The sequence below is a fragment of the Bufo bufo genome, chromosome 4, assembly GCF_905171765.1.
Source record: "Bufo bufo chromosome 4, aBufBuf1.1, whole genome shotgun sequence".
NCBI classification, from domain to species: domain Eukaryota; kingdom Metazoa; phylum Chordata; class Amphibia; order Anura; family Bufonidae; genus Bufo; species Bufo bufo.
Genome location: NC_053392.1, coordinates 105,367,449 through 105,379,738, shown reverse-complemented (window position 1 = coordinate 105,379,738; position 12,290 = coordinate 105,367,449). Strand labels below are relative to the sequence as shown.

The 12,290-nt window shown below is 44.8% G+C and overlaps 1 protein-coding gene and 1 long non-coding RNA gene across 4 annotated transcripts in view; both read right to left on the bottom strand.

The window, feature by feature from the left end:
- LOC120997527 overlaps positions 1 to 12,290 on the bottom strand; it is a 1,081,373-nt gene that overhangs the window by 413,193 nt on the left and 655,890 nt on the right. The window lies entirely within an intron of this gene.
- Positions 1 to 12,290, bottom strand: part of PPP2R3A (protein phosphatase 2 regulatory subunit B''alpha) — a 225,828-nt gene that overhangs the window by 83,381 nt on the left and 130,157 nt on the right. The gene's annotated exons all lie outside the window — the stretch shown is intronic.

Here is a 12,290-nt window from a genome sequence, read left to right as displayed (position 1 = left end):
CCAAAAATGTCCCCTACCTGTGGGACCTAACCCAATCAATATTTAGACCTGGGGTCTTATGTTTGTTTGTAGAAAAGAGACGGCTGTGCTTGGATGGGTTCTCATAATGAGACTTTAAGGGGACTGTCATATGGTAGAAAAAAAACTTTTAAAGCCCACCCCTATAATTTGAGAGCTGCCACTCATTTCCCCTGCATCGGCTGATACATGGGAGATGCCATCCACATGGACGGACTAGATAGGCTTTCTACTCTGGCTCCGCGTGGGGGTCCGAAATGAAAGACCACACTATGACATTTGTAATAGTGCATATGGACAAGGATTCTCAAGATGGAACTATCCCTTTCAGAGTTCTTCTGGCAGATCCTACAGAGACATGTGTGGAAGGAAAATCCCATTGACCATGTAGACGTCTACACACACAATTGCTTTATATTTGCTCACAGTTTAGTCGTGGGATCCATGAAACTTTGAAACCATTTGTGAAAAGAGTTTTAGAAGACTTTCCCAGACCCTCCCAATATCATATGCTCTGGAGGGTCTCCACCTAGTTCATCTCAGTATATGATATGATTGGGAATGGTTTAGATGTGAATTCCAGCCTCGGGCTGAACTGTTCCTTCTGCTTTCCATCATGTGTATAGTTTGGCCGGAGGCTGAAATCAGTAGTCTGATTTATTCAGCTATTTGGAATAGGTCTGAGTAAGTCAATTACTTTGCAAGATGGGGATATAACAGATGTAATCAGTTCACCACCCCTGACATGGCCTCGTAAGGAAAGAAGTACAGGTCTAACACTGTCACAACCAATATCCATCCATTGTTCCACCCAAGGACAGGGCAGGGTTCTGACTCTTTAAAGGGGATAAGTGCTTGATTGGACGGGGTCCAACCGCTGGGGCCCCTGCTGATCACAGGAACGGGGGTGCATGGGACTCTGTTCTCAAGACCGGGGGGGGAGGGGCAAGGCGGTCAAACCCTGCCAATCAGACCGCAGGATAAGGAATAAAGTTGTCGGCCCTGTGATAGAATTGCCTATTCTTGTCCGTGGCTGCGGACAAGAACAAGAATAGAATATGTTCTATCTTTTTTGTGGGGCCGGGGATCAGAACTACGGATGTGTCCGCATCTTTTGTGGCCCCATTGAAATGAATGGGTCCACACCTGTTCCGCAAAATTGTGGGATTGTGCGGATGCGGACCCTTTCATACGGACGTGTGAATGGACCCTAAAGGGTATTTTCCGGGAGTTTAATATTGATCACCTATCCTCAGTATAGGTTATCAATATCTGATCGATGCGGCTCTGACTGTTTGACGAGGATGTGGCTCCTCCTCACAGCATACCCAGCACAGTGCCGTACACTGTATAGTGACCAATCAGCGCCTAGACCGACGAATGTGACATTACTGGCCTCTTCAAAATGCTGGTCAGTGGGAAGTCTGGGAGTTGGACCCCCAGCAATCATCCTGAGGGTTGTCCATCGATATTAAACTCAGGGAAAACCCCTCTAAATGGGACTGTAGCAGGACTACAGTCTGTAAATATAAGGTAGATTAAAAAGAACACCAGGGGGCGACATACCAAGCCTGTAACAGCAATATATACACAGAAGCATTTTTTCCGATTATTCTAACTGAAGACTTGTGATATTTTGCTCGATCTAAAGAGACAAGTGGAACGTGTAATTGTGGGACAGCCCCGCTATAACTTATGCAGTCATGTATATATACGGTAATAATATATATCCACTGGCCATACTAGCTTATATTTAGGGCGGAGGTCCTGTTTGATGGCTTCTGCTTACGTATTGCATTATGTATATTATTTAATCATTTTATTACGAGTAAATTACACTACAAGCCGCGGCTTCCACGAGCAGGCTGAGAGCTGTCAGTGCCCTAAGGCCTTATGCATATTTCTGGATCCTTCCAAGTGCTTCCTATGAGTGATTAACATTCATAATTAAAAGCCGTCAATCCATTACATGTAGTTCGTCAATGTATTTTCACAAACAATGCACACAAAAAAAGTAATGCACACTAAAACAAATGCAAAATTTAAAATGATAGAAGCTTTATCGGTCTGCACTGCCAGCAGTAAGAACACAAGCGGCAGGCTTTACGGATTAGCTGCTCCCCAGGACCTGATACCCATTGACAGTAAAGCTAATAAACAGTTAAGAAATCTATAGCGTGATTTAAAGGGTTTGTTCACCCCCTAGGGGCCTCTCGGGTAGACATCCCGGAGTGGCCGGACTTGCAGAGGAAATCATACTTGGCTGATTTCTGCAGCTTGGTTCCAGCTCCTTCGCTCCCCCAAGCGCTTCAGTTCTCAGGTCTCGTGGCCAATGCAGCCAATAAATGCCTGCAGCCGTTACGTGTCTCCCATGTGTCATGTCACTGGGTCCCGTGACGCATGGCAGACACTTCACGACTAAAGCAGCCATGTGACTCATGTAAACCGGATGCGGACACGGGGAGATCCGAGAGTGGTATGGCCCAGGGGGAAAGAAGGAGCCAGAAGCCAGGGGCTTTCTCTGCAGATCTGGCCACGTTGGGGGAGTTTGCCCAAGAGGTTCCCATGGACCCCTTTAAAGAGAACTATCACAAGATCTACATTAAAGCCTTCAAATTTAATGGTGTGAAAAATACCCTTTTCCAGGGCTCAGTTATCAATGACAATTGCCTGTGACTGTGTCCCCAGGACAATACTTCTGCTACTATGCCCTGGAAGTGCAGTGTTCTCCAACACACACCGACAGGTGGCCATACACCTTCTATAGCTGGTGGACAGCTGCTCGTTCAGCTGACCGCTATTCCTCCAAATGAACACCGAGTATGCATGTGTTCTCAATGGGGATTAAGCGGATGCCAGTCACCCCTGGTGGCGATTTATCTTCACTGAGGACATAGGATTGGGCATGCTGAAATACACTAACAAATGCTTGTTTGTCAGGTGACCCGATTGTTTATGCAGCAACACATTATTGTTTATGCGGCAACACGGGGATGTGCTGCTTTCAAACAATGAAACCGTATGGGGACGAACAATTGCAGCAGTGATCATTCATCGCCAGGAGATGACTGCTACATGTGTATGCAATCGCATGATCGGGCAATGATTGGGAACAGACAGTTTGCTCCCGATTCTGCGTATCGGCCCATAAAATTGGGCCCTTAGTCCATAGATGATGATCTGTCTGCCGTCTCCCTCCCAACAGTTCAGTCCTTGCACGTGTTCCTCAGTTCAGTGACAACCCTCCATTATTCTGTTAAATTACACTAGGTTTCCTGAAGGCACGTCTTTACGGTTTTTATTAGAAGGGTGTTGTGGTTTCACAGGAAAAGCCAATTAAGTATTATAAATCAATTTTCTCTGCTAAGTGGGCTTGTAGGGAGGAGGCGGCACAACGACAGGCTGGCATGAACATCCTTCCTACGTCTCCATAGCTGGTCCACGGCCAGAAGCTGGCATCAAGTTCCCTGGAGTCACCCCTCGCAGAGCAGTCCTAGGATTAATTTCCTTCAGGCGACTAGGTGTCTCTGAGACATGGTATGTAAACACATATAACCCCTTCTAGACCGAGCACATCTACAGCCCCATTCCCGAATTAAAAGGATTCTAAAAAAAAACTAAAAACAATTAGACAAATACTGGCAACCACTAGACATGATCTACTTTACTTAGAGATCCACCTTTAAACTCAGTCTCGTCAACCACACTGGTAGGCGCTATGCTTTGATGGCCAGGTCTTCCCCACAGAAGTCCAATAGGTATTATTAGAGGAAATGGCAGTTGTGATATGTGCCGGGTTTTCCTGCTTTCAGGAGACGGTCAAAAGACTATAAAGCAAGGATACTGCTCAATAGTAACCCCAGAGAAGCCGATAGGAATTGAATCAGCACAAGTCAATGGTGGGGGGGGTCTCAGAGTACAGACCCACCGCCAATAAAAACATGTGATATAACTGTATGAAATTATCAGACATTTATTATAATTAGAGGTGTACTTTAATTGCATCTGTATTAAAACAATTCGGTGCACCATGGGTGGGGCTGCTCCAGTCGGTGCACTGTGGGAGGGGCTGCTACAGCTGATGCACCTTGCTTCCCCTGAGTCTTTGCTACTGGCTCTAAAATTCCAGAGACTGCCAATTAAACAGGAGGGGGAGGCCTGGGCGGAGTTACTGGTGAAATTATGGCGCACCAAACTGCACAGCCACGCCCATGGAAAACTGTATTTACATAAAAATAAAGAGAAGCATTTCCTAGAATTAGAGGACCGGATTTTCACAATTCAGGTATGGTTGTGTTTCGGGGTACCTACTCTACATGGCAGCATAATTACTTTGAAACCGATTTTGGAGGCAACAGAATTTCTTTAAAAAAAGGGGCAACCATCCCCTTATAAAAAGACCGTCATAGCCAGGGAAGCTGCATCTCCAATGCATGGACCGGATGCTCTACGACGTCCATATGCTCTAACAGTGCACATGTACAGGGGTCGTCTTCATAGGGCAACCTCTATAAATGGCACATGAATGGGATCTATACATACTCTGCAATTTATAGAGGAGGCATATAAAGGAACTGCGAACCTCCCAAGAAAGCCAGTTCATAAATGCAATCCTGTGAGCGCTATATATCTTTACGTTGTGGCCTCCATTTTATGTAAAGCCAAGATCTCAGATATTCAGGTATATAAACTACGTCCTACTGTTCTCTGCCAACTTATAAATGTGGCTGATGATGCAATTCTGAACTACACCATGCAGACCTCGAAGTGCATTGATCGCGGAACTACCGAAAACCATGGAGAAAACCAATCTTCTGGTTTGTTACTGTACAGTAAACTCCAGTCTGCTTCCATTTATTCATCCAGAAACCTCAAACAGCTCCAGTAATTGTGTAGCTCTTGCAGCATTCCTCATCTCCTGCTGAGCCAACACATTGAGAAACCTCATCCTGCACCACAGTCAGGACGTGCTTGTGTCCCTGCCGCCACGCAGCAGCTCTGCAACCGTCTACAGAGACACGTTCTACAAACTAATTGCAGTGTACCCAAAGGCAAATCAAATACACATTTACAGGCTGTTCTAGTCCTAAAAAATGGGGTTGCAGACTACAGGCTCCTATCACATGGCAAAAGAATCCCATTAGTGAGGTCCAGAGGCTGGCAGATCCCTAGTCCCCCACTTTAAGGCTAGATTTCCATCACTTCATACAAAAATAAGAACTCGCAAATGTGATTCACAGATCATAACAGTCTAAGACTTCTTTAAAAGGACCACAACTCGTTCTATAAATATAGTCACTAGACAACAGCTCATCTCCCCGAGGTCCAGCTCATGGAACCTCCAGCAACCAGCCCTTCGTAGAAGGGTGTCCACCACCAATTCTCAGCCTTAAGTGGTCTTTTAAGGGCTATCCTAACTTGATATCACAAGTCAAGCTTAGCAGGTCCCCATTTTTCCAAATCTCAACCCTTAAGCCAGTGGTTCTCAATCTGTGGTATGCATCCCCATGCAGAGCAGCCCCAAGGGGTATACTGGGAGAAAAGAGTGCCCTAGTGTCCAGTAAAGTACAAATGTGAGCTCTTCACCAGCTGAAGGAACTCACTCTCCTCCACACTGCGCGTCAACCTGCCATTGCCATCCTGCTCCTCCTCTTATACAGGTCGTTCACGTTTTCGGGGGGGAAGGGGGGTTGAGGGTCTGCAAACAAGAGGAATCTGATCTGTAATTTTTAGAAGGTCTAATTTGGCACCTGACATTTTAGGGAGGGTGTGGGTATATACAAGGGGGACTGGTTCTCTAATTATTAGGGGGCTTGTCTATAATCTATTCATGGGGTTCTGGTCCAGGCTCTGTATAATGGAAAGGATGGGGGGCCTGGGATCTACATCTTTATTTAGAAGATCTATGGTCTAGTCTGCATTTATTTGGGGGTCTGCTGAAGGGCATCATATGAACCATATGCAATTCAAAGACAATTAGTTGGGGTATGTCCTATATACTGTAATTGTGTCAGGTATAAAGAAACCATATTGCACAGGGCACTGCATTTGCAGCTTTTTATTCCCTTCTTCTCAAAAGAAGCCATGACCTGGTGCCAAATCCATCACACACAGACACGAATGGTGCCTGACAGACCCCATTAACGTATAATGGGGTCCATCAGGCTTCAGACATGGCGTCCTTTACTTTGATGGGAATAATAGAGCTGAACGCTATGGGAACCCAAGAAGCAAAGTAAAACCCACCATGCTTAATGGTGTATGGGGGTGTTATCTGGATACTAAGCTGCAAAATGTGCAATAAGTGGGATCAATGTGGTGGCATTATATGGGGTTTTTAAGGGTGTACAGATACTGCATATTATCTGGACTCAGTTTGGTGGTATGATGTTGGGTATACTGTATATATCAGTATTATATTGGCACTATAGGACAGTATTATGTTGGTTGTTGTCCAAGATCCTATTTTCTCTAAAACTTCATTTTTGACATTAATTGTGGGATATGGGATAACCTCTTTAAGAGTATTTATTGATTACAAAGCTGTACTTAGTCATAGTTACATAAGTATAATTATAAAGGTGACATAACTACAGCATCGTGTACACACGACACAAACAGGAACATAAATTCCTGCCCAAACAAGCCGTAAACCCACACATACACAGGAAGAATCACGGAGGAACGACTTTCACCTCTATGATTTGGATTTCGGTAAAATGCATGACGGACTCTTTTCCAAATTTTTTTTTTCCAATAAAGTTGTAAAATATGCAGACTCAGTCCACATGACTCATTAAAATGTACTTTTCTTCAGCAGCCTGGGCATGCTTTGCCCAAATTTGTACTGAAATGTATAATTTAGGTCTTTTCTTTTCTTATGTCAACATATTCCCAAAAGGAAAAGCAGGGAAAAACGCCAAGCCACAATTAAAGGCTTTACTGCCAGGAAACCTGAACGCAACCCGTCATACGGTGCCGCAACTCCCTCTCTTGATAGTAATGAATGGCTTCTGCATGCGTAGATGGATAAAGCTGATCAGGATTTCTGTCTTCTGCCCCGGAAACCTTTGTACTTTCCACAGCAACAATCTACTGTTAGGCTACTTTCACACTCGCGTGCTGGCTTTCCGTTTGCGAGATCCGTTCATGGCGATCACGGCGATCACAAGCGGCCCAAAACTGATCTGTTTTGCCCTAATGCATTCTGAATGGAAAAGGATCAGCTCAGAATGCATCAGTTTTCCTCCGTTCTGCCTCCATTCCGCTTTGGAGGCGGACACCAAAACGGATCTGTTCTGACACACAATGTAAGTCAATGGGGACGGATCCGTTTTCTATGACACAATCTGGCACAATAGAAAACGGATCCGTCCTCCATTGACTTTCAACGGTGTTCAAGACGGATCCGTCTTGGCTATGTTAAAGATAATACAACCGGATCCGTTCTGAACGGATGCCAATGGTTGTATTATCTGAACGGATTCGTCTGTGCAGATCCGTGACGGATCCGCACCAAACGCGAGTGTGAAAGTAGCCTTATTCCGGCCAAAGGTGCAGGCGCCCTCTTTAGATCATTTAGACGTCATAGAAGGTTCCGAGAGCTGTTCTGATGGCCCCGCATCTCTGAACTCCTGACAGCTCATAAACACTCATGTTCTTATCAAGCTACAATGAGTGCTTATGAGCTGTTAGGAACGTACAGCTAAGGTCTACAGATTGAGATGTCAGAGCAGCTGCTTCACTAATTCACTGAAAAGGCGGAAGCAACAGTCTGCAGATACAATGAAAGCTGTAGAGGGAAAAACTTTGAAAATTTTATAATATATAACATTTTAATAAAAAACAAATCACTAATTTTAGAAAGCAGAAATAAAAAAAATGCCCCCAAGGTGTCCATAGCCTTTACATGCTGTAAGTAATGCTATTATTATTTCTTTTCCACTCACAAAATGTTCTAAGTTTAGGTTGACACCCAGATGATTAACTTGACAGAGTCTGCTCTGGATTATACACAAACGATGTCTCATTATTACTCAGTACATGCTACACTTCACACAGAATAGGTGAATGGCATTACAAGCCGTATAGATCTGATCCGTACAGCTGTAACCTTTGTGCCGAGCCTGTAAGTACATGAGGCAAGCAAGGACAAAGTAATGCGCTGGGATAAAAAAGAATCGTCTGCGGTTTTAGAGGGTTACGCAGCAGGGAACGCTAACAACCTGCTAACAAAGGCCGATATCAGAAATACTCAAATGACCTCAGCAGCATTTTTGAGCACATATGTTAGAGAGCTCACACTGGAGGCAAGCTGAGAAAAGTCTCATCAATGAGCTCCCTAGAGATAATATAGAGCCAGTCTCATAAAGCAAGCTCTGCAAAGGCCTTAACCGCTGCTCCATACATGGTAGTCTGCTGGTTTTACTTTACCGGCGCACGGCGAAGACGTCCATTATCAGACTAGAGAGGGATTTACAAATGAGAGGGAATACTAGAATGACATCGCAGTAATATCTGCAACATACAGATATCGTATATAATATGTCTACAATATAAAGTACTGCAATTCTTTGTAAGGAGCAATAAGAAATATGAAATATATATAGAAGACAATAACAGGGTAAATCCATTGGAAACAATGAGGTACAGTCCTGATCAAAAGTTTAAGACCACTTGAAAAATGGCAAAAAATCATATTTAGCATGGCTGGATCTTAACAAGTTTCCAAGTAGAGCTTCAACATGCAACAAGAAGGAAATGGGATTGAGACAAAACATTTTTTGAGCATTCAATTTAATGAAAACAACGAATAAACTGAAACAGGCTGTTTTTCAGCTGATCAAAAGTTTAGGACCACACCTCCAAAAAAAAAACGAAACCCCGCCAAAACAGAAATCCAACTTCCAAACATGAACTCAGTATTGAGTAGCTCCGCCGTTATTGTTTATCACTTCCAAAATTCGTTTCGGCATGCTTGATGCAAGCGTTTCCATGACGTGAGTGGGAACATTTCTCCAAGTGGTGAAGACGGCCGCACAAAGGCCATCTACTGTCTGGAACTGTTGTCCATTTTTGTAAACTTCCCTTGCAATCCATCCCCAAAGGTTCTCAATTGGATTTAGATCAGGGGAACACGCAGGATGGGCCAAAAGAGTGATGTTATTCTCCTGGTAGAAGTTCCTTGTCCTGCGGGCATTGTGTACTGTAGCATTGTCCTGTTGAAAAACCCAGTCGTTACCACACAGACGAGGGCCCTCAGTCATGAGGAATGCTCTCTGCAACATCTGGACATAGCCACGGCCGTTTGACGCCCCTGCACTTCCTGAAGCTCCATTGTTCCACTGAAGGAAAAAGCACCCCAGACCATTATGGCGCCCCTCCACTGTGGCGCGTAGAAAACATCTCAGGTGAGATCTGCTTGTCATGCTAGTAACGTTGGAAACCATCAGGACCATCAAGGTTAAATGTTTTCTCATCAGAGAATAAAACTTTCTTCCATCTTTGAATGTCCCATGTTTGGTGCTCTCTTGCAAAGTCCAAAAGAGCAGTTCTGTGGCGTTCAAGGAGACGAGGTCTTTGAAGAAGTTTTTTGTTTTTGAAGCCCTTCAGTCTCAGATGCCGTCTGATGGTTATGGGGCTGCAGTCAGCACCAATAAGGGCCTTAATTTGGGTCGAGGATCGTCCAGTGTCTTGACGGACAGCCAATTGGATCCTCCGGCTCAGTGCTGATGAAATTTTTTTGGGTCTTCCACTTGACTTTTTTGTTCCATAACCCTCAGGATCATTTAAGAAATTCCAAATGACTGTCTTACTGCGTCCCACCTCAGCAGCGATGGCGCGCTGTGAGAGACCCTGCTTATGCAGTTCAACAACCCAACCACGTTCAAAAAGGGAGAGTTTTTTTGCCTTTGCCATCACAACGTGTGACAACCTGACAGAAAATGACAATGAATCCACATCTTTGCACAGATTTGGCCTTTTAAAGGGCTTCTGTCAGCCCACTAAACCGTTTTTTTTTTTTTTGCTTAATAATAACCCCTACACTGCGATTTATCCATACATAGGTAAAATAATAATTTTGGTTCAGTAGAATTTGCTAAAACCCTATTTTTATAATATGTAAATTACCTTGCTACCAGCAAGTAGGGCGGCTACTTGCTGGTAGCAGCCGCATCCTCCGATGGTAATGACGCCCCCTCTGCTTGTTGATTGACAGGGCCAGGGAACGGAATCGTTCTCTGCTGGCCCTGCCTGTTTTCATTCAATATCTGGCGCCTGCGCCGCGGCCGTACCTATCTTCAATCGGCGCAGGCGCACTGAGAGGCGGCCACTCACTCGGCCGCTTCATCCTCAATGCGCCTGCGCCGATGACGTCACATCTACACCCGGCGCAGGCGCATTGAGGATGAAGCGGCCGAGTGAGTGGCCGCCTCTCAGTGCGCCTGCGCCGATTGAAGATAGGTACGGCCGCGGCGCAGGCGCCAGATATTGAATGAAAACAGGCAGGGCCAGCGGAGAAAGATCCCGTTCCCTGGCCCTGTCAATCAACAAGCAGAGGGGGCGTCATTACCATCGGAGGATGCGGCTGCTACCAGCAAGTAGCCGCCCTACTTGCTGGTAGCAAGGTAATTTACATATTATAAAAATAGGGTTTTAGCAAATTCTACTGAACCAAAATTATTATTTTACTTATGTATGGATAAATCGCAGTGTAGGGGTTATTATTAAGCAAAAAAAAAAAAAAAACGGTTTAGTGGGCTGACAGATGTGGTCCTAAAATTTTGTTCAGCTGAAAAACAGCCTGTTTCAGTTTAATCGTTATTTTCAATTAATTGAATGCTCAAAAAATGTTTTGTCTCACTCTCATTTTTTCTTGTTGCATGTTGAAGCTCTACTTGGAACCTTGTTAAAATCCAACAATGTAAAATATGATTTTTTGCCATTTTTCAAGTGGTCTTAAACTTTTGATCAGGACTGTATAAGTAAAGAGCACCCTGGTCATTAGAGCTCACAATCTAAAAGGAATAAGGGTCACAATGCAGTAGGCAGGGGCAGACTGGCTATGGACCCTACATGGAAAATTCCCGGGAGGCGGTGTCCAGGGGGTTGCCACAGCTGCCAGTTGGGTACATAACAACCCAATGCTCCTAACAATAACACTGGGAACGTCAGGTACTTATGTACCAGGCAGGTGGGCTCAGGTGGTGTCCTGAGATGGCTTTCTGCCCCACCACAAAGGAGCTGTTGGTTCTACACTGCTGCACTATGGTATTGCTGACCTCACCTACTTGAGTTGTCCCTGCCTACTTATGTTGGCCTCTCCTCCTGTCAATTTGAAGCAGCCTACGACATGGGGTCACTTTTAGTTGTTCCCAGTACCAATTTAAAGGGCTTGTGTCATCTGAGACATGGCTGGCATGTTGCTAAGATATTCCACCAATGTCCTACCTCTGGAACCTGCACCCGTCTCTAGAATGGGGACCCCAAAGTCAAAGAGTGCACTGCGCATGCCCATTCACCTCTGTGGGAGCTCATAAATTAGCCAAGTGCACTATTTTCAGAAGACCCAAAGAAGTGAATGGAGAGCACACCACGAATGCATGGCCACCTCTCCATTTACCTCTATGGGACTTTCGTAAATAGCAGAACCAGCGCTCAGTTATTTTTGGAACTTCCACATAAGGGTGCCAACGCTTGCCCGGTTCGCTCTTGTTCACTTTGGGGACCCCATTCTAGACATAGCCACCATACTAGCGATATGCCACCAATGTCTCAGATGAGACAACCCTTTTACGTTCTCTGTAGTCCACCAGCTGTGATCCAGAATGGAATGGCAGAGGGCAGGAGGATTCAGCTGAGGAGTAGCTGGATTTTGAAGAGGGGTTCAGCCAAATCTCAATAAAAAGGGGTGTAGCATTACAGAGATAAACCCACATTTTTACATGCTATAATTAAAAGGGTTTTCTGAGATTTTAATACTGATGACTAGTGTTGAGGGAGCTTGTTTTTTAAATTAGGCGTACAAAGTTTGGGTTCTTTAAGAATTCCGTTATGGATTCCGCTAGTAACGTAATCCATAACGGAATTTAACTTGAAACACAAGTTCGCTCAACACTGCTGATGACTATTCCTTTGGGTAAGTCATCAGTATCTACTGCAAGCGCCACTGCCTTCTTGAACAGCTGATCGGCGGGGATCCCAGGTGTCGGACCCCCACCGATCAGATACTGATGAACTATCCAGAGGATAAGTCATCAGTATTAAATCTC